Source organism: Microtus oregoni, unplaced genomic scaffold (genome assembly GCF_018167655.1).
Source record: "Microtus oregoni isolate MIOR12 unplaced genomic scaffold, Mior012 000014F_ref0000157, whole genome shotgun sequence".
Lineage (NCBI taxonomy): Eukaryota > Metazoa > Chordata > Mammalia > Rodentia > Cricetidae > Microtus > Microtus oregoni.
The window spans coordinates 30,753,003-30,773,505 of record NW_024543073.1 but is presented as its reverse complement, the minus strand read 5'-3'; the positions used below and the strand labels follow the sequence as shown (position 1 = coordinate 30,773,505).

At 37.5% G+C, this 20,503-nt stretch overlaps 1 protein-coding gene and 1 long non-coding RNA gene across 13 annotated transcripts in view; one reads left to right on the top strand and one right to left on the bottom strand.

Annotated features, from left to right (window-relative positions):
• Positions 1-20,503, top strand: part of Mef2c (myocyte enhancer factor 2C) — a 164,726-nt gene that overhangs the window by 39,937 nt on the left and 104,286 nt on the right. The gene's annotated exons all lie outside the window — the stretch shown is intronic.
• Positions 16,731-20,503, bottom strand: part of LOC121455826 — a 40,113-nt gene continuing 36,340 nt past the window's right edge. Inside the window, exon 3 of the long non-coding RNA XR_005975549.1 lies at positions 16,731-16,753. This is a non-coding gene — a long non-coding RNA (uncharacterized LOC121455826). The remainder of the gene's footprint in view (positions 16,754-20,503) is intronic.

The following is a 20,503-nucleotide window of genomic DNA, read 5'->3' as shown; positions in this document are numbered from 1 at the left end:
ATAATGTTGTGTAGGTCAAATGAAAATACTTCACAACAAGTTTACACAGAAATGTTTTATTGTGTTATAATATTACCACAAAACAGACCTGTTTGGAGTTAAGACAGGCTGGTTGCCATATACAGAGGAGCAAAATATCATCACCACACACAAGATACAAGATACCCATTATATAAATCCATTTACGACTGGGAGAGAAGTGAGGAGTTCAGTAGCACCCCCTGATGGTTGCATTTTTCTGAGACTGTAGTAGAGAATCAAACTACTTTTAAAAGACTGAGAAAATGTTATGTCTTTTTTGGAGAACATAAAAGGTAGTGAATTTGGTCTCAGGTAGATGATACACTAATATCATATATGTAATCAGGAAGTCATCTCCTTGAACAAATTAAGTATACAGCCTGAAATCAAATTACCGTATTATTAGCGATTTACAGGTTGGTAAATATCCTAAGATAAGATTTATTTTTTAATATTGTTGGAAATCCCCCAAAGATTCAATATGATCCAACTGAAAACAATTCATTCTGAAGCAACTGACAAGGTCCTGTGGCTGGCTGTGCGGCAAGGGGCATACTCATTAGGACTCTACGGAGAAAGTCAGGGCTCTCCATCCTTGTCACTTACAAGTCCATTCAGAATCCGTGACACTCTCCAAGTGGACTGTATCTCTCATCACATACAAAAGCTGAAAAACTCTTCCAGGTGCATCAGCTCACAAATGAATAGACTAATGACTTTCTCCGTTCTGGGGAGATACTGCAAAACCATGCCAGCCGTCAGCTGCTGTCTTCCTAAGCAAGGTAATACTAAAGATTTCAGAGCCAGCTTCATGTCTGGCTACCTGGGAAAGCTCTTACGAATCTTCAGATCCAGGGCTGGAGAGATAGCTCAGCTGTTAAGAGCACTGGCTAATTTTCCAGAGTACCCAGGTTTGATTCCCAGCACCTGCATGGCAGTTACATGGCTGTAACTCAAGTTCAGTGGATCTCATTCTCTTATACAGACATTCCTGAAGGCTAAACACCAGTGTGCATTAAAAGGATAAAGCACTATCAGGAACTACAATTCTGAATGCATTGATCTCAGATAAGTCTATGAATCATTATTTTTTTTTAAAGTGACAAATTAGAATACAAAGGCAGAGTTAAGTACTTTGTTAATAGATCTTTCAAGATCTCTAAAATGTTGAAGCATCTTTGAACCATAAAATGAAATACGTTTGGGACAGTAGTATTACTTCCCTTTAACTGTGGAATTTGGAAGAAAATAAAATGACTTCTTAATTTATAACAGGAGAATTAGCCGTTCCATAGAATTTTCCCTTCCCAAGTTTATGAGACCAGCTGCACCAATCTAGATTCTAAATTATTGGCATTTCTAAAGATGAAGTAACAGGGGAAGTGATGAACTTTATAAATAGACTGCCTAAAATATTTGCCATGAGGGGTCAAGATGTAGGCGAAGCTGGAAAAAGACTTTAGCTTGGGGATTAGCCAGAGGCCAACAGTTGTTAAATTCTCTAAATTTCCTTAAGAAAGAGAGTAAGAATCCCTTTAAAAACATTTTTTTCTCTCTCTCTCTCCATTGAATAGTCAGTGAAACTGAGAAGCAGGGTCGGGGTGGGGTAAAAAAAACTATACCTTTAGAGCCAAAATTTGATCATCCCTACCACAGCAGATTGGAAAGTCCACTTCCATTGTAGTCGTGCAGGGTTGCCCTGGATCATCTTGATGTCACGCACATGGTGAGACTCACATCTCCAGACCGTGGCTGCTGGCTCTGTTGTGCAGACCTCTTCTGCTGTCTGCATCTGACTGTCCAGCCTGGCTGCACAGACATAGCCCGGGGCTGTGTCTGGAAGGTATGCTGTAGACCAAGGCATGTGAAAAATACAAACAAAACTTCCTGTGTTTTGGCAGTTTCTAAGAACAAAACAACAAAGCACATTTCACTTTGCGTTCTGATGCTGGTGTCACTTTAAAGGATCTGGGGAACAGATCGGGTAGCACAATGATGAACAGGCAGCATTGCTTTCTAGAGCAAGGCTAGCGAAAACCCATCTCCTCTCCCCAAAGGAAGAAACAGAGACACCTAGGGACTCAGTTCAGTCATGTACTCACCTGCCATGTGATCAGATGGGGTGCTTCTTTCTGCAGCTATAAGAATAGGGAAGACAGGAGGAACTTCACAGCCTCAGAATGTTGGGTCCACTGTAAAAAGCATGGTTTCTCATTTATGTAAAGAAGCTGTTTCCCTGTTTCCTACCTACAGAACACATTCACTGGTATTTTTGTCGTCGTTATAGTTTTGCAGTGGCCATAGTGCATTGCTGTTACATAAAGGAAATTCTTATTTTTTTCCTACTTGCAGAAGGAATTTAACAAAACGTTAAGACCTATATGGTTTTTAAAAAAACTTTATCATAACATTGCCTTTCAGAACATTATTATTGGACTTATTCCTAAAGAAACAAATTCCTTTACAGCTTAGGGTCTTGTTTATAAATACCCATTAGCTAACATATCTGCGGCATATCTCTCAAGAGAACATCTCTCCCATGTATATGACTGATTATCAGTAAAGTTTCCATTATTGGCTTTTCATGAAATAAGGTGTCTGTGGTTGCATAACATCTACCTGCTGCTTGCTGGGACTTAAGAGAGTAAGCAGCAACTTTGCGAGAGAGAAAACTGAAGTTGTCGTTACTTAGCACAGGATGTGCAAACAGTGTTATCCTCTGGTTTTCTTATATGCCAGTTCTAAATTCTTGAAAATCAGAAATTTAAAAGCCTGTTGTGTACTGAATGAGGACCCAGGAGTGCATATCCAAGCCAGGTCTTAGGATTCTTTGTGTGACTTATGTTGTCATTTTAATGTCAATAGTGTGAAGTATGGACTGGACTGGACCACTGTGTACCAAGCAATACAGTCACAGCCCAAATGATAAATACATTGTGTCATACAATATTTTATAATTAATGTGGTATATGTGGAATTTATTTTTCTTGGAAACAATTTTTAAATGGATGATATGATTTTATATGTGCACCCTAGAAACCTCATGTACACCTCAAATAAAAGCTCAAAACACAACAGGGGCCATTCTAGTTCATTAATATAAATAGCTGAATATATTATTCAGATTTGCTTTCGTTGATGCTTTTAGTCAGAGATCTCGGACACAAGTGAGTGGCTGGAAAGAGGACAGTTTCTAGATTTCCAAAGTGCACTGTGTGGACCCCAAACTCAGAGAGCTCCTCCTCCTTCGGAGCACTAATCTCTTAATATGACATTCCCACCAGAGCGTTCTGCCTGGTGCGCAGGTAATGCCTCCGGGAGTCTGACTATGGCTGCTAAGGGATTCGAGTCCTCTTGGTTGATAATGCTTTTTGTGTTTCTTAGAGCAGACGTACAGTGGTCGTTACTCTAAAGGTTTACTGGTTATCCTTAGTTGACTTGTCAGACACATGATGAAAAGAAAGGGGACCAGTGATGGGATGAGCATGTGCCTGAGAAGGGTGGAACTTACCTGCTCTCAGGTAACTTCAGCATCCTTCTCTACCGTAGTCTGCTGCCTTATCTGTGCCAAATAATTTCCTGACCCAGTCCTCCAAAATGTCCCAGGTAGATTTTGAGATTCATTGCCCATAGGCCACAAATTTAAACTCTGCCATGCACATGGTAGATACACAATCAATGAGTGAGCAAATAAGTTGCAATGCCCTCTTTCTAAGCTCTGTGGATTTTTATTCGTACTGGTCTCCAGAACACTTTAGGAAGGTGATGTGGCTGCATGGGCATATCACTGTGAAATGAACTGAACGAGATAAAAACAGGCTTAAGAGGAACTTTGATTTAGAAATGCTTGCAGGGGGTTAGAAAGTGATTTGTGTATGGATGGAGTGATTTGCTTAAGTAGAGCCATGGATGGAAGACTGAGATCATGACTTGCAGGGACCGATATGTGAATGTTAAGTTGACTTGAATATTCGGTGCTCACGTGTTGGATTTTATTATCAGGAAATGTCTCCATTTGCTGAAATTGAGCAAATAGGAAAACAGTATTTTGTTGAATAGGTTATGAGTCTAAAAGCAGCACTTCGTGAGCTTAACCAAAACGCTCTTATTAGTGTTTGATTAACTTATTTTTAATGGATCTTTAAGACTTTTTTCTTTGCACTATATTGCTTGAACCATTTGAACATGCTCTCAACCACTTCACAGGAAATCTGAAAGAAAGGAATAAAAATCCATATGATGGGAAGTGCCTTTTTATTTACTGGCTTTTAAGTTACTCATCACCCCAAAATATTTTATTCTTTTGTATTGAAAAATCATCCATGAACAGCTAATAGAAAAACCAAAAATTAATAAAAAGAAATATATAATTTTTATAACTGCTGCCACTTCCTTAATAATGGCGATGATGTTTATCTGAAACATGAAGTAATTTCTGAAGGAAATAAAATATTTTCCAATTACTAAACTTGAAGACTGGAAATATTTTAAATTCTTTTAAAGTCTTCTATATTGTATTTTCAAACATTAGTTAAAAATGGGATCCTAAGTCTGAGGAAGGGTTTGTTCAAAGGTTTTGTTTGACTTTGTGTGGTCTTCAGGGTTCCTCAGCAATGACAAGGCCAGGCCACAGTTCTCCCCAGGAGCCTCCCACCCTTCTCAGTTCCTTCCTGCTCCTTGAGCCACTTGGGGGAGTGGTTCATAAGCTATTCTAGAATGCCTCAGTCCGTTCACATGGATACTAAAATTAGAATCAATCTCAGTTTTCTATAGCACAAAAGCAAAGCCCTGAAGACAGTTGTGATTCATTGTGCTCCCTTTTCATATCACAGGAGAAATAATGTCACGTTCTGGAGCTTCAGTAACCATGATACTTAAGGATTGCGTGAAATGGTCTATATACTGTAGCACGACAAAAGGAAAAGGCAGTTTAATGAACATTGTTCTTAACCCCTATTGTATTGCCAGCTCTTTCAGCTTGGGGATTACACCTTATTCATCTTTGTTTTCTCTCCCATCTAAATGAGCCTGTTATACATAATAGTTGTTCTGTAATTGTTAAGTTAAGTTGAAGCAAATGAATGAAGGATAATAAATGTCCTAATTCAAAAGAGAGAGGCCTGGAAGAGCAATTGAAATCCTTCTGTTATGAGCCTTTTCCCCGTGGAGTTGGATTTCCCACATCTAACTTTGGCAAGATTTTGTGTACACCTATTATATGGTGCTTACTGACTTATAACTAGTATTAAAATTAGTTTTTAAAGTGCCTTTATCAGCTCTTTGGAGCACAGAGGTTGGGTTATATTCATTTTCTTATTCAGGTTATACAAACTGGTAGGTTAATAATCTCTCCGCTAATAAACTATCTTTTGCACCAGCTCTAAACACCTGGCAGGCTGAACAATTTTTATCGCAACTGCTCTGAGAACTTGTAGCAATGAAGACCATGACATACCCTTAAAAATCGCTCATAGACTACAACAAAATGTGGTTCTTTTCTGATTACAAAAAGCTGCTAAATCACTTGTAATCACATGGTAGATATTGCTTCTACACGTATCTTGAATAATGATTTTGCATTTTTTTCCTCAGAATTTCCTCTGCTTAAAAACATGACTTTTGTTTATGTCGCTAATAAAAGTCATGAGATTATAGATGATAGATACATGATAGATAGATAGATAGATAGATAGATAGATAGATAGAGTCATTTAAAAACATGTTGCCCCCCCCCCAGGAGTTTAAACTTTGTCAAATCTTTTAATGTAAGTTGCTTTTTATGTTTTGTGTTGATTATCAAAATTAAGGAATTCCAGTACAAAGAAGGAGGGCTTGTGTCTCTTGTAAATCATGCCCTCTGTGTATTCCACTGTTAGCATCTGCAGATGGTGAGAAGAAAGCTCAAAATGATAATTAAATCTTGAAGTCTTACTCTTCACTAGAAATCTTTATGGCACATTTGTTTTAAAGATGTTGTTCCCTAAAATTATCATCACTTGTAATTTTCATAAATTTCATTTATTCAGGCAGTTTCCAGTTACCTGCTCTCATTTATATACTAACTTACTATTGTTTTGAAAGTGTTGCATTGTGTATCTAGGTATTATGTAACTAACAGAATATTTCTTCTTATTAGTTCTGATGGGAGATAAGTTAGTTACCACATCAATGAAAGTGAGTTCAGTACGTGTCTCTTGTTCACCAGGAACAAGTCCAACTCAGAAACATTATCAGCAGATACTGCTGTCAGCTACTTGAGAACAGCGTACATACTCTTATTATCACTTGGGAAATTCAATGATTAGATTAAAGTCTTTGTTTAAAATTTTTTCTTGTTGTATAGTATACTTATTTCAGATAATGGATAACAGCCAAAATCCAGTGCTCACATAAGCTGAACATTCTCTCAAACTATCTTGTGCAGAAAAAGACATTAAAGCAGGATAGTACTTTCTTTAACCAGCCTGTTCATGTTCTGTATGTCAACTTCCATCTCTGCTACTGATACTTTAGACCTGTGTTTTTCTTGTATTTTTTAATAGAAGTAGATTTAAAATTACTCTTCTGTATAGAAAAGAATTAAAGTATAAGGTTAAAGGACATGAGTTTTAACTGTTAACCAGTATTGAACATACACTTTAATATACAGATCTAAAATTGCTTTAGTCATAATTTTCTATCTAAGATGATAACAATGTAAGCTATTTTTATCTTTAATATTTTAATGCTCAGAATGTAGAACATTCCATATATATTAATGCCCATATTTCACTTTCAGTGATTTAATTCCTACTTGTCATTATGGAATGTTACAACTTAAACTGTAAATGTATTTGGATAACTTGCTTTTATTAAAAATACTTAAAGCATTTATGGATTGTGTCTGATTATATTGATTGCATTATAGAGCTTCAATTAATAATCATCTCAGTACATTTGGGCGTAATAAAAACTTTAGTCTATTTGAGATACTTAAAATAGATTTCATAATATCAAGTACTTGTGGCAAATATTATATTCTATTCACATAATGTAAATATCTCGAATTTTTTTAATGTATGAAATATAAACGTTTATGTTTCTAAATATTGATGTTTTATGCTTTAAAGTTGCCAGCTTTAAATGGAAATGTTTTTGAAAATAATGGCTCATAGAAATGCTTCATATTTTTAAACAATAATGATTAACAGGTAGAGTTCACAAATAGAAAATTTCAACCAATTCTGGAGATGGATGTTTACACCAAGAAAATTCACTGAATCTGTAAAATCCAGCATAGGCTGTTCCACAGAGGGAAGTTATGGGAGTACCGAATGAAGCCGATGGACATCAGTAGATGATAAAATAAAGCCATGGCACTTCATAGCAAAGAGAGAGAGGGAGGGAGAGAGGGAGGGAGGGAGAGAGGGAGAGAGAGAGGGAGGGAGAGAGAGAGAGAGGGAGGGAGAAAGAGAGGGAGGGAGAGAAAGAGGGAGGGAGGGAGAGAGAGAGGGAGGGAGAGAGAGAGGGAGGGAGAGAGGGAGGGAGGGAGAGAGGGAGGGAGAGAGAAGAGGTATCAGATACTCCGAAACTGGAGTTACCTCACTCAAAATAATGTTTTCTAGCTCCATTCATTTACCTGCAAAATTCAAGATGTCATTTTTTTTGTGCTGTGTAGTACTCCTTTGTGTAAAGGTACCACATATTCCTTATCCATTCTTTGGTTGAGGGACATTTAGGTTGTTTCCAGGTTCTGGCCATGACAAACAATGCTTCTATGAACATAGTTGAGCACATGTCCTTGTGGCACAATTGATAAATATATATTCCCAAAAGTGGTATTACTGGATCTTGAGGAGGGTTGTTACAGTCTTTGCTGGGCACACTCAGTATTTTCAATATGATACAAGGGAGTGGCAGATTTGGTACTCTCTGGAGGGCAAAGAAGGGAGTCATGAGGTTGTGGCCTGCCTGAGCAACATTTCTCTATCCTGCCTTTAAAAGCAGAAGTTTGGCCTCCAAACACAGGTCATTAGCTTTAAATCAGACAGATCATGTCAATCACCTCTTTGAAAATGTCTTATTAATGGCAAATTATTCTGTCTTTGTAAAAGTTTTGATAATAAAGGAATAAAAATCTTACATAAAGAATCCAAGGTTGACTTCAGTTGCCTCACTCTCTGACTCATACAAATCAATAGCTTTAATTTATGAAATGGGATTTATTTGTAGGATTAGTTCTTAACCATATATGTTGTGTATGCAATTTATTTGAATCAAATTTTTGTAATTTAGACAACCTTTGTTTATATTGAAACCAGATTTGAGAAACTCTTTTGGAGTGCTTGTGCGAGCTAACATTATCAAAACAAAGTATAAGTGTAGCTTACCAGCAGAGCGGAAGTAGTGATCTGAAGTGAGGTACGGATGCCACCTGATCACGTCTTCTAACTAACTAGATTTCTCCAGAGCCTGCTCAAGTTCTAACGAGAGGTCCTGAGATTCTTTTTGAAACACATTTGTTTTAGAAATGAGTTGCCAAATGAGAAGAAGAAAAACAGTAACAGAGGAAGTTGGCATGGAGAATTATTGCTGCACTCCGCGCTTTTGATCTTTTTCTAAATATAGCTTTAAAATGCTGTCCAGGCCAGCTGATGTCAGCAGGGGCCTTTCCTTCCCAGTCATTTCAGCCACAGTTTCAATGAATGTGTGTGGTACCAAGCAACGGTATTCCAATAGCAAATCAGGAGTTAAAGTTGCCAGTCCCCCAAATATTTTTTAACATAGTGCTAATCTCAAGCCAGGACTAAACTGGTATTTTAGGGCTGGGGCAGTGAATTTTTAATAGCGATGTCTCTTTCTATCATGTCGTATTATAACGTACTAGAATATCAGTTATTCTTTGATGGAACGATTTATTCCATTCAAATATAAGCCCTGAAAAGGAGATGTGTTCATCTATTTTCCCTCTAAGAACATAAATATGTCTGTTATACTCTAGTCAGTAAATGAATTCAGAAGCCAATATGCCTACATGCTCAAATTTCTTCTGTAAATGACGAATAATATTGATAAATGAAAATTACAAATCTGCAATAGAGCCTAACTATTGAATACTGAATCATTCTGTTACTAACTCCGTGTTGCAATGACATTTTCTAGATTTAAAAAAAGAGTTACTCCCATATTTTAAAATATTTTGTGTCTTTGCAGCAATGTAAGCAAATATGAAATTGAGGAAAAGTTCACAATGCAGCCACTTATAATTCCCCTTAGGAATCAAAACCCCTTTTTCAAAAATAGTTCAATGTTTAAAATGCATTATTTAAGATTTTCTTTCCTGCCAGACTACATACAGTCCACATGCTTGTTACAATCAAAATAGAAGAGCAATGGTAAGGAATTCTTCCATCCACACTTTTAAAAAACACCTTCATTCACCTTGATTGTCAGTGCGCATTACGAAGCTGGTCATTATGCAGAAAAGACAGGAAGGCAGCTCTAACTCACGTGACTGACACACACCAAACGTGGCCATTAATACAAGTTGGCAGTGACCTTGGAGGCAGCACAAGCAGTCTCCTTGCAGGAATAAACTGTAATATTTCTCCCATGTTGGAGTCTTCTTAGAACTTTACTGATTAATTTTCTTTAGTTCTATCGCAAACATTTATAAAGTTATCCCCATACTGATTTTCTTCTCTCCTTGTTGCCTCGTCTGACAGCTTCCTGGAGTACACCGCTGCTCTCGTTTTTCTGTCTTGTGGGGAAGTGTCATTTGTATTTGGTGACACTTTCCAAAGAGGAGAGTTATAGATCTACAACCAAATATTTTTGTGCCCTTCATAATCAAAGTTCCAAAGATTAGAGAGCACACATGGGAAAGACATAGACAAATAATTTAATATAATAAAACAATTACTGTTATAAGCTTAACGTTTACCTGATAAAAATTCTTAACACTGAGGGCTGGGAAGATGGTTCAGTCAGTGAAGTTCTTGCTTCCCAAGCCTGACAACCTGAGTTTGAGCCACGGGCCACATGGAAACTAACTCAGGCATGTAATCCCAGCACTGGGAAGCACAAATAGGCAGAGCCTGGAGCCTGCTGATCAGCCAGACTAGTTTAATGGGGGGAGGTAGGCCAGTAGAGATCATCTCTGAAAAGTGGGGGGGGGCGTATTTTTCTGAGTATAACGCATGCATGCACACTCACACACATCTTGATAATTTATCACTCCAGGATTTAAGTTATGTAACATATGTTTTCTCAAACTTTTGAGATGTTTGCAGTAAAATGTCTAAATACATTTTCTGTTTCAGATGAATATATCGCATAGGCCTAGCATTGTGATGCACAAAAGACTCGGACAATAATGTCATCTTTTTAAATATACCACAACACACAAGTTAGTAATAGGTCAGTGCTGAAAGACCTGCATCATAAATGATGGTTTAAGTAAAAAGACTGAGCAACTTATGGCTTCTTACTGTTGTTTGTATGTCCTATTTCTATTACAGGAAATGATCAGTGACTATAAAGGGGGAATTGTCCCACCAGTGTGGTTCCATTTAAAATCTACTCCTTCCTGAGTCATGGGGGTTGTTTAGTATTTTGAGCCAGGTGTTGACATAACATTTACAGGTGCCACTACATTGGAGAGTAAGATAATTGTTCATTCCAAATTTTGGCATGCTTTCAAATTAATCAATTGGTACAATTAAAGCAAAGTCACTGGTCACTGACATATTTTAGTATTTTATGTATCAGAGTGAGTTTTGCAATTAGTGGGTCATTTCAGGTGCACCATGTGAATTATTTTAACAGAGTACCCTCGAGAATTATTTGTTAAGAGAGAGACAGAAGTAGATCGACTCAGCATCTTACAGCTCTTGTTTAAAGTCCTCTGTGAAGATAGGCTGAACAGTCTTACTATGCTTCAATTGCTACGATACACGCTGAATAGAAGGTTGGAGATATTTTATCCCTGGATATGAATTCCAAGTAAATGAAGATGACTATATAGCTTATAACTATAACCCTATGGCTAGAGTGATGATGCATGACTGTAATCCCAGGAGACGAAAGCAAGAGAAGGCCAGCTTGGTTTGCACACTGATTTTGAGGCTAGCCTGAACTACAAGGCATGACCCTGCCTTTAAATGGATGCCTGGAAGGAGACACCACTCCCTATAACACTTTAAAACCATGTACCACAGGAAAAAAGAGTTGACTTGAATAGGCTGTATTGTATTCAGGAATTCCATTTAAACCATAGAAAAAGCTGAATTTACTTGGATATTTTGGTATGTTCTGTTTAAAATACAAATAAAACAGGAGCTGAATCCAATTTCAAAACCATGTTTAAAAAGAAACCTAAAACTAAATAGAAAACCCCCCTGATCTACTGAGAACCAAGCTTTGAGTTTTCCTCTCAGACAGAAGCACAGATTACAGGTTCACTTGAATTTGATATCCGTCACTTTTAACTGACTGAGACCTTTGACACGTAGATTTTAAGTACAACATCAGAACACACATCCTGACTTGGAGCAGCATAGCAGAAAAAAAGAACCATGAACTCATTAGGCTTCCTCACCTCAGGAGCCAGATTTTAGTATCTCTGGGGTGAAAAGGCGGACAGGTTGTATACTGTCTCCATGCTTCTTGTTCTTCAACAGAAAATGCTAAATAGTATGAAGTGGCCATACGAATTTACCCAGATATCATATCTAATTATAATAATAGAAAGTGTCCTGGGGATATGATCATTCAGTGTGAACACTACAGCAAGGATGAAGAAGAATTGTTTCAGAGAAATAAATCATCAAGCACAAATTAGGACAAAAATGGACAAATCCTATTCTTCTTTCCTGCTTGTGCTTTTAATCTGAACTTGGATTTCTTAACATAACAGTCTAGTGCAGAAAGACATGGATATTTGGCAACAGATCATAAATCATGATATCTTTACTTAGAAACCTGTATATTACCTAGTTAATATCGTGCAACTTATAATAAAGAGATTGAGTGCTAGAAAAGCATTAAATTCTCAAACTGAATTTTGGAATTAAGGAAATCACAACTTTAGTATAATTGAATACCAGTTTTCTGTCTAATAGATAATTGATTCTCTTGGAATGTGTCAATAGAATTCAAGAAATAGAATTTGCTTTCTTTTTTAGGTAAATTCTAAAATATAGGGTTTCACGGGGGGGGAAGGTTTTTAAAGTTAAATAGTATATGCATTTGCCGTATTTTTAGGGGATAGTGAACCTGTTTCTGTTTAGGTGTGTGAGCAAAGAGTAGACTTAGAGGCTTAGGAAATGGCAAAGGGCTGATAAAACAAGAAATTCAAATGAGACTCCTTTCTTATTGTTAAGACACACACACACACACACACACACACACACACACACACGGAAAACACACTGGAGAGCTTTTGCAAAATAAAGGGTCTAAATTTTAATAAGCTGAGATCGATGTCTTAACACCACATGAATTGGGAGCTTGTGAAATACTGGTATATGCTCTATCTCCATAATGCCCTCTCCTAGGTAGGGCAAGTGAAGGACATCATTTGCTTTGAACATTGGCCACAGTGAGCATCGTCATGTGTACAGTCCAGTCCAGATGCCTCACTGTCAGAATTCTACACACCAGTAATTTCAGTACTTCTGGGAAAAGAATCTCTAATAATGCGGGAATTTTTTTCACTTATTTTCATGCTATTCTCTTTAAAAATTCAAGGCATTTTGTCCCATAATTCCATGCAGTTCACACAATTATACTGTGCCATGATGTAGCCATAGTATGAGGTCATTTCACTGCCTTAAAAGGTGAAAAGAAAGTCAAGTAAACTTGACTTATTAGATTCAATGGAGATTGTAACTTGGAATATCACTTTTTTCTAAAACGATTATTATTATTTAGACTCCCATATACAATATGAAAACTTTATCTAGACACATGACACTCTGATAAACACCCAGCTCCACAGATATTTTCTGTTTTATCTCACTGTTTCATCCTCCTGAGAGTTTTCCCAACACATTTAATAAAAACTAAAATTCTGACAAAGAAATCATCACTGTATTTCCCACTTCTTTATTTACTGTAATTTCACAGCTTATTCTGTATTCATAAATTCTCAGAAAGGATTTTTCTCATTGTGTATCTTTTACCTTATTTTTATGTGATTGATGTCTGAAATTGCACTCAATTGCAATCCACTATCTCTTATTATATGATAGTGATTGATCACTAGCTCTCATCTGAATATAATAGAAATATTTAAATATTATTGTCACAGATCACTCAGTTACACAACATCAGGAAACATGAAGTCACATAGTCCTTCTTCATGTATCTCTCTCTCTCTCCCTCTCTCTCTCTTTCTGTCTCCCTCTCAATGAAGCTGAGACAAATAGTTTGCATTAATAAGTTTTCATCAAACCTGGTGGTTAGCCAAGGTTTCCCAATATTCTAGGTTCCGAGTCCAGGCACAGTTAGAGCTGTGAAGACCCGGGCTGCACAAAAGATGCACTTTAAGAGAATAGACTTCGGGATTTCAGTGTATTACAGGATGCCCTTAGAAAACTTAGTGCGGAGAGTAAAAACTGTCAGAGAGGCCTGAGGAAACTATAGATTAGATCAGAATTTGCAAAGAAAGGAGCTGTTGGGTTTCTGGGGTTAGAACTGAATGGAAGCGGAAATAAAATAGAATTGCGAGAAAGGGAAGAATTAACATGCGGGAGGTGCATATTCTAAGACATAGTAAAGGCTTGAATTCAGGTAGAAACGGGAAAATGAAAATACTTTTTATAAATGTACTTAGTTTTACCCAACGCACCAACAACGTAAAGTGTTTTCCTCTTTATCATGGACGGGAAATAAGCATAGGGAGCACAAGAACTGTGAATTCCATGAGAGCATAAACCTCTGCCCGTTCAATCGTTCATGCATCATAAAGAACAATAATTACTCTAAATATATCACTGAATTATGGAATGAATAAAGTGTTGCTTTGATTTTTTTTTAACCTTTATTCCTCAGTAACACGAACTTGTGTTCGTGGTGACATGAAATCTAATGTGTGACCAGTATTGAGAAGCTAGTGGCACTAAGAAATGATGAGCTCATGGAATTCCTCCTGGGCAGCTTAGGTTAAGGTTATCTAGTTGCTGAAATTTTTGCTATTACAGCTATTGCAAGTCTACAAGCTACCGGCTAAAGAAGTTTAGTAATTAACTATCATAGCGTATCGTATCTTTTTTTTTCAATAAAATAAAAGATGACCCAGTCAGTAGGTCTCTTCTTTCTAAAACTAAATCCAGTTTGTGATTTCCATCCTAAGAACTCAGAGCATGAGCACAAAATGAATACAGAATCATTTGATAATAATAATTGCTAGGTGGGAAGATTTTCTTTATTAATAATATAGAGGAAAAGTAATAGATATAATCTCAGTTTTTCAAGATTTTGTTCTGGATGACAACCTCATTCATCAGTGGGGAAAAGACGTCCCAAACACCCAAATTTTAGCGGGAGTTACAGAAATAGTGAAATCAGTACTTTAAGGGATAACTTTAAATGGCTAAAGAATCCTATGCAATTAGAGTGTCTTGAAAGAGGGAAGGGAGAAGTTGGCTGAAGACAAGCCTGGCAAGGGTAGCAAGACAAAATTAAAATGGGTGAGATAATCAATAGTGCTTAAGTAGTCGGGGAAGGGTTTTGAGGCAGTGCCTTGCTGTGTAGCCTCAGCTGGCCTGAGACTTCATGCCTCCACCCCCTGACATGCTGGAATTACAGGCATGCACCACCACACCCAGCCTGAACATCTTTCTTTTATGACTATGTATATTTTTGGATTCTCAGACTAAAGGCAAGTACATAATTTGAAAGGAAGAACTTTGACAATGGGGGAAAAGAAAGCGAAGTAAGGAAAGGATTAAGAGAATAGGTGAAATTTATTCCAGTCTTCAAGTGTAGGAAAGAAGGACATGTCTGCCAGATATTGTTCTCTGCACAGGGGGATAGAAAAGAGGAACGAAGGCCAAGTATTCTTTGAGGGATTAACTGAGGGGAAGAATTTCCTGGGTCAGAGCTGTGAAATATCAAAATAGTTTGCTAAGGAAGGTTGTGTTGCTCCTTTTCCGGAAAGTCTTAAAAATAGGAGAGGTAGAATCTTTGTGAAATAATTGCTGTATGGCATCATCTGAAGGCGGGGAAGATGATCTGACTGAGTCCGGCAGCAGTCAATTTTAATACCCAGTGTGTATGTCTCTCACCTTGGCTAGGAAGCACAAATATATAATTGTATTTCCACTAGGAAGAAAAGACACCCTTCCCTAATTCTTTGTCTTGCTAGGCAAATTTTTCTTTTTTGTAAAGATCCATTTTAAGAAAAGAGAAAAACTAGAGCCTGTCTTCAAATTCTCCCTGGTAATTTAGGGAATATTATTATCAACTAATTTTACAAAGGAATTGATAAGTGTTACAATATTTGTTGTTTCTCTAGTTTATGACACAAAAAAGATAACCCCTTTATATAATCTTGAATTTTAGAATCCTCAAGGATGTAGACAATTAGCGATTATGTCAACTAGTTACTTAATGATAATGTACATTTTCCTCATGTCTAAGGTAATTAACACTTGTCAGTGTTTCCCCTTCTGAAACACTTCTGTTACTTAGATGTCCCCATAGGCCAGGGCGTTGATGTAAAATTATTACAGGGTTTCCTTCACTTTGAAAGGCAATGTCTGCCAGCTGGACCTAGAAATATAAAGATATCTTGTTTACTGAAAGTTCTCCTAAATCACACGGAATAAAGAGCCACCATTTTGATCTTTAAGTTAACAGCTACATTAAGTTCAGCCTTGGATGTAATATACTAGTATCACCTATAGAGTTTTCCAATGGCCTTGACACATTGTTGCCTTTAATTTTTACAATAACACATGTAAATATATGAATGGAAAAATAAAAAGTCGTCCTATCACCTACCTGTTAAAATAGCGAAAAGGCTGACACATGCTGAAAATATAAAGACTCTTGCTTCACATTGAAAACACAAGACTGCATAATATACTATAGGAAGCACACTTGTAACTCACCAAAGTGTGAGTTTACAATAATGTAAGATCAGAGTGCCAAATATACCAACTGGTGTCAGTTAATTTTTATAACAAGTATGTGTAGCATAAAGCTGAGAGCTGTAAAATTACATCTAAAATAACATTATTGTAAATGTGCTAGAAATACCTAACTAGATTCAGAGTTCTCAAACCCGTAGAATTGAAGAAATGGACGAATGTATAAATTCTGAGGTAGTAACTCCAATGCAAAGAGGAGGAGTATTTTAGCAGTGATTGGAAGAGATAAAGACAAAGGAAACACAGAGACAGCTGAGGGAAAAGCGAGATAAGCATTAAGGGGTCAGGCGTGAGGCGGAGGAATGTGAGAGTTGATTAAATCAGATCTGGTTTAGAAGTCCACTCAAGGTGCTCTATAAGAGAACCAGATACCTGCTCAAGCCTTGGAGACATGATGTTTCTCATAATCCTTGGAATTCTCGTCATCATCAGAAGTCAAAAAACTCTATCATTCCATTGTCAGTATGTCTCATCATTCTAGATTTTCTTCTGTGCCAAATGCTTGCTCATTTGCGTATCTTTACTTGTCTTTCGTGGTGAGCAACCTCCTTCATTTGCCAAAGTGGAAACATCCAATGCTGCTGACCTTGTGATTCCTAATAATGAAAGAAAATATCGAACTCAAATGTCATTCTGTTTCCCTGCTGGTATAGTGAGTAACCTCATTTTTTTTTTTATCAAGAAAAAAAGAATATTAGTTGAATTTAAGAACATCACACCGTCTGTGCTGACTTTAACTTTATAAATACTCTTGACCACTGGGCATGGAAGCATGTGTCTTTAATCCCAGCATTTGAGAGGCAGATGCAGGTGGGTCTCTATGAGATGGAGGCCAGTCTGGTCCACATAGAGAGTTTCAGTTCATCCATAACTACCTTGAAAATTGCTTTGCCAGCTGGACTGGGAAGGAATAAGCATAGGACCAAACTAATCCCTCTGAATATGGTTGACAGTTGTTTGGCTGGGGCTGACTGAGGGGCCACTGGCAGTGGCACTAGGATTTGTCTCTACTGCATGTATTGGCTTTTGGGGATCCTATTCTCTTTGGATAGATACCTTGCTCAGCCTAGATAATAGGGAGGGCCTTGGACCTTCCACAAAGCAAAGTGCCTTACCCTCTCTTAGGATTGGAGGGGCGTGGGGTGGGAGGGTGTGTGTAGGGAATGGGAGGAGAGGAGGGAGTGGGAATTTGGATTGGTATTTTTTTTTACAAAAAAAAATAATAAAAATTAAAAAAAATTCAAAAGAAAGAAAATTGCTTTTGCAACATGATGAAGTGGAGTGTCGCTCAAGCATTGACTCCGAGACTAGATTTTATATATAAGCTGAAATTAAACTTCAAATGCTGTGTGGAAATCTACAAAATGCTCAGCCTCTCTGCCCTCCTGCTTTTTGACTGTAGAATGCAAATAGTGCCTACTCTGTAGGCCGCTGTGAGCATCAGAGTTCAGGTAAGCCTTAGTGCCTTAGCATTTGGAAGTTCCTCAGCTGTTGCCTACTTATTAAAACTTTAAAGGGTGATTAGTTGCCTCAAGTGCAGGCTGCAACCTTGGTCTGAACTACTATTGATACTTGCGACAGAAGTGTACGAACATTTAGTAGAAAAAAAAAGTAAGAAAATAGAGATTTGTCCAGAAATTAACCTTACTGGCAATCTATTGTTTTCTGCCCTTTTAAGAGGTCATCCCAGCCTCATGTCTTACACTGTTTTTTTAATTTGTGCCATTTGGGAACTTGAAAGGCATCTTAGAAATTGAGCTTGTTGTCTTGTGTGCCTGTAGAAAATGATACTTGAAGTTGCCGCCGGCAGAAGAGGCATGACGCTAGTGGGTAGTAGAAGCCTAGTGAATGCTACATAGCCTTTCCTTCCCCAAAAAAACTGCAGCTTTGTGTTGAGTTCGTCAGGGTTTAGAAACTAATTACAATCTTTGATTGCTCAATATCCATTTATATATTTGGTTTAAATAATCAGCTATTTCCTGTATGTATCTCAAAAATGTGCTTTAAAAAAAAACCTAGAAGAATGATTCTCCATTCTTTTTGCATTTCTTCATTATGATGAAGACTCCTATGCTGGCCTCCAGCTCAGTATCATTTTTCAGTGTGAGCTACTCTCCTTCAGAGGGAGGAAGCTTGCCTTTATGTAGAGACAGTGTTACCAGAAGCTCACCCAAACAAACTGGGAAATGCTCCATATTCTGAGATTCAAGACAGAGAAATTAGGCAGGGCATAGAGCGACTGGACAGTTGTCTTAGGAGTTCATTTTAGGAAGAGTGTGTAAATTTGTTGAGATCTCTAGGGAGAGTCATGAACTTGCCTATACCTGTGAGTATTTTATTCTGAATTCCAAGTTAAAAAGAATCATCAGGCTGAAATAACGGCTCAATTTAGTAATTTCTGATATCTACTAACAGATTTTTTTTCTTCAGGAGAAGTACTGTAATACTTTCCAGTTACTGTTATCTGCCAAGGATGGCTTGAGCTATCCTTGAAAACAGCCTGGGACAGAATGTGTAGACATGCAGAGATAAGGAGCCTCCTGCCAGGCCTTGGACTCCAGGGGCTGTCTCCTCTCAGTTCTGGCCCAGGCGCCCTTCCTTCCCAGTGTGCTTGCACTATCCCTGCCTGCGTATTATACAGGAAGCATTTTGCTTGTCTGAGGACACCTCTATTCCTAGCTCTTTGACAGTTTCACTGGCCGCATCCCCTCAGTTCTAAACATGTGGAAAAGGAGATAACGAAAGGTGATGAAATGGAAACCTGGAGCGGGAGTGCATCAAGTCCGAGACAAAACTCTTTTGCATGCCTGTTTTGTATGAAGTTGTGAGCGGGTTTTGAGCACACTGTAAATGTACAGCAAAGGTCATTTTAGTAGACAGGGAGGAGAAGAGAAAAACGCAGTATAAATAGTGCTTAGCATTAAGCATAAAGTTAAATGTTTTAAGTTTTTCCTATAAAAAAAACATTATTTTATGATGGGGGAGAAAAAAAATACAGTTTTTGTTACTTAAGAACTTCTCTAAGTTTGTGATTCTTCTTAGGCCCTTGACCTTACAATGAGTGTTAATTTAGGCTCTATGGCAAGGTGTATAACTTTGATTGAAACTCATCATGTTCTTGAGATAAGAAAGTGGTCTTCAATAAAGCATCAAGTTTGTGCAACTACCTCCAAAAATTGAGGTGGAGGGCAGTAAAGTCACAGTACACAGGAAAAATTTGTATTCATCTGCTACAATAATGTAGTTCTTTCTTGGGCATCTCTGTGTCACTGTTCTTTCATGAAAGGGAATCATTTCCCTTCACTCTAACTCCATACTTACCAAGCTAGTCATAATCCTTTAATTTGTTCTTTTTCCTTCCCATTAAAATGCTTTGATTTAAAAAGTAGTGGAAATTCAATTTGTCTTTTCATTTGTAGTTGGAAATTAATCTGTTTGGCTTTAGGCTATATAACATCTCTCATTAGAGGGGCGACCCAAAGCTACATGAGTATTTTCAGTGCAGGAGACTCTAGGATTTTAAGATATTACTGAGAACTTAATCAAAACTCTGCTGATTGCATCCATGGTAGGTCTTTTGAAAGAAAAATGAATCAACTCAGCAAATGACTAAGTTATACAGGTAATTTTTAAGCCTGTTTACTCACAAAGGAAACAATTTTATTCAGTGCTGTGATATGCATTTGCAGAAACCTGGAGCATATTGTCATACTGTTCATGGTGCTTTCCATACTTACCACTAGAAAATAACGGGATGTTCCCCGGAACGGTTTCAACCAGTTGGCAGTGTTCTCGTAAAACAACTGCATACTGAGGAAAAAGAAGTGTCTTTGAAGTCACTGATATCAATTTAGAGTCCATGACTTCACAGTTTTCTTGTTGCTTTAAAGTAGTATATGTTTCTTAAAATGACATTTCACAGTCATAAAAAAGTTTACACAAAGAAGTTATTCTACTTAATTTCATTAAAATGAATTTTATAAGTGAGTATGGCTCTATTTTATGTGATAGAATGAATAAATTATTGTTTCCACCATTTAGATGAGATACCAAAGTTCAGGAGACTAATTTGATAGAGTTTGCAACACCTGTGACAGGAAAGGACGGGTGTGATCCTCGTCACGTACACCTCACTCCAAGTGGTGCACATCTTCCTGCGTCTTCTAAAGTAACAGCGTCCTAGCAGCCTCTGCAGCAACTCACCCCAGCCTACTGTATGGTACTGTACTGTACTAATACTTCCTCCAGAGGAGCTCTCTACCTAAGTCATCATGATTGTTGGGTTTGTGCATTGATGCTTGCACCTGTAGATGTAAGTATAAGCCTCAAGGAGCCCATAAGCTCTT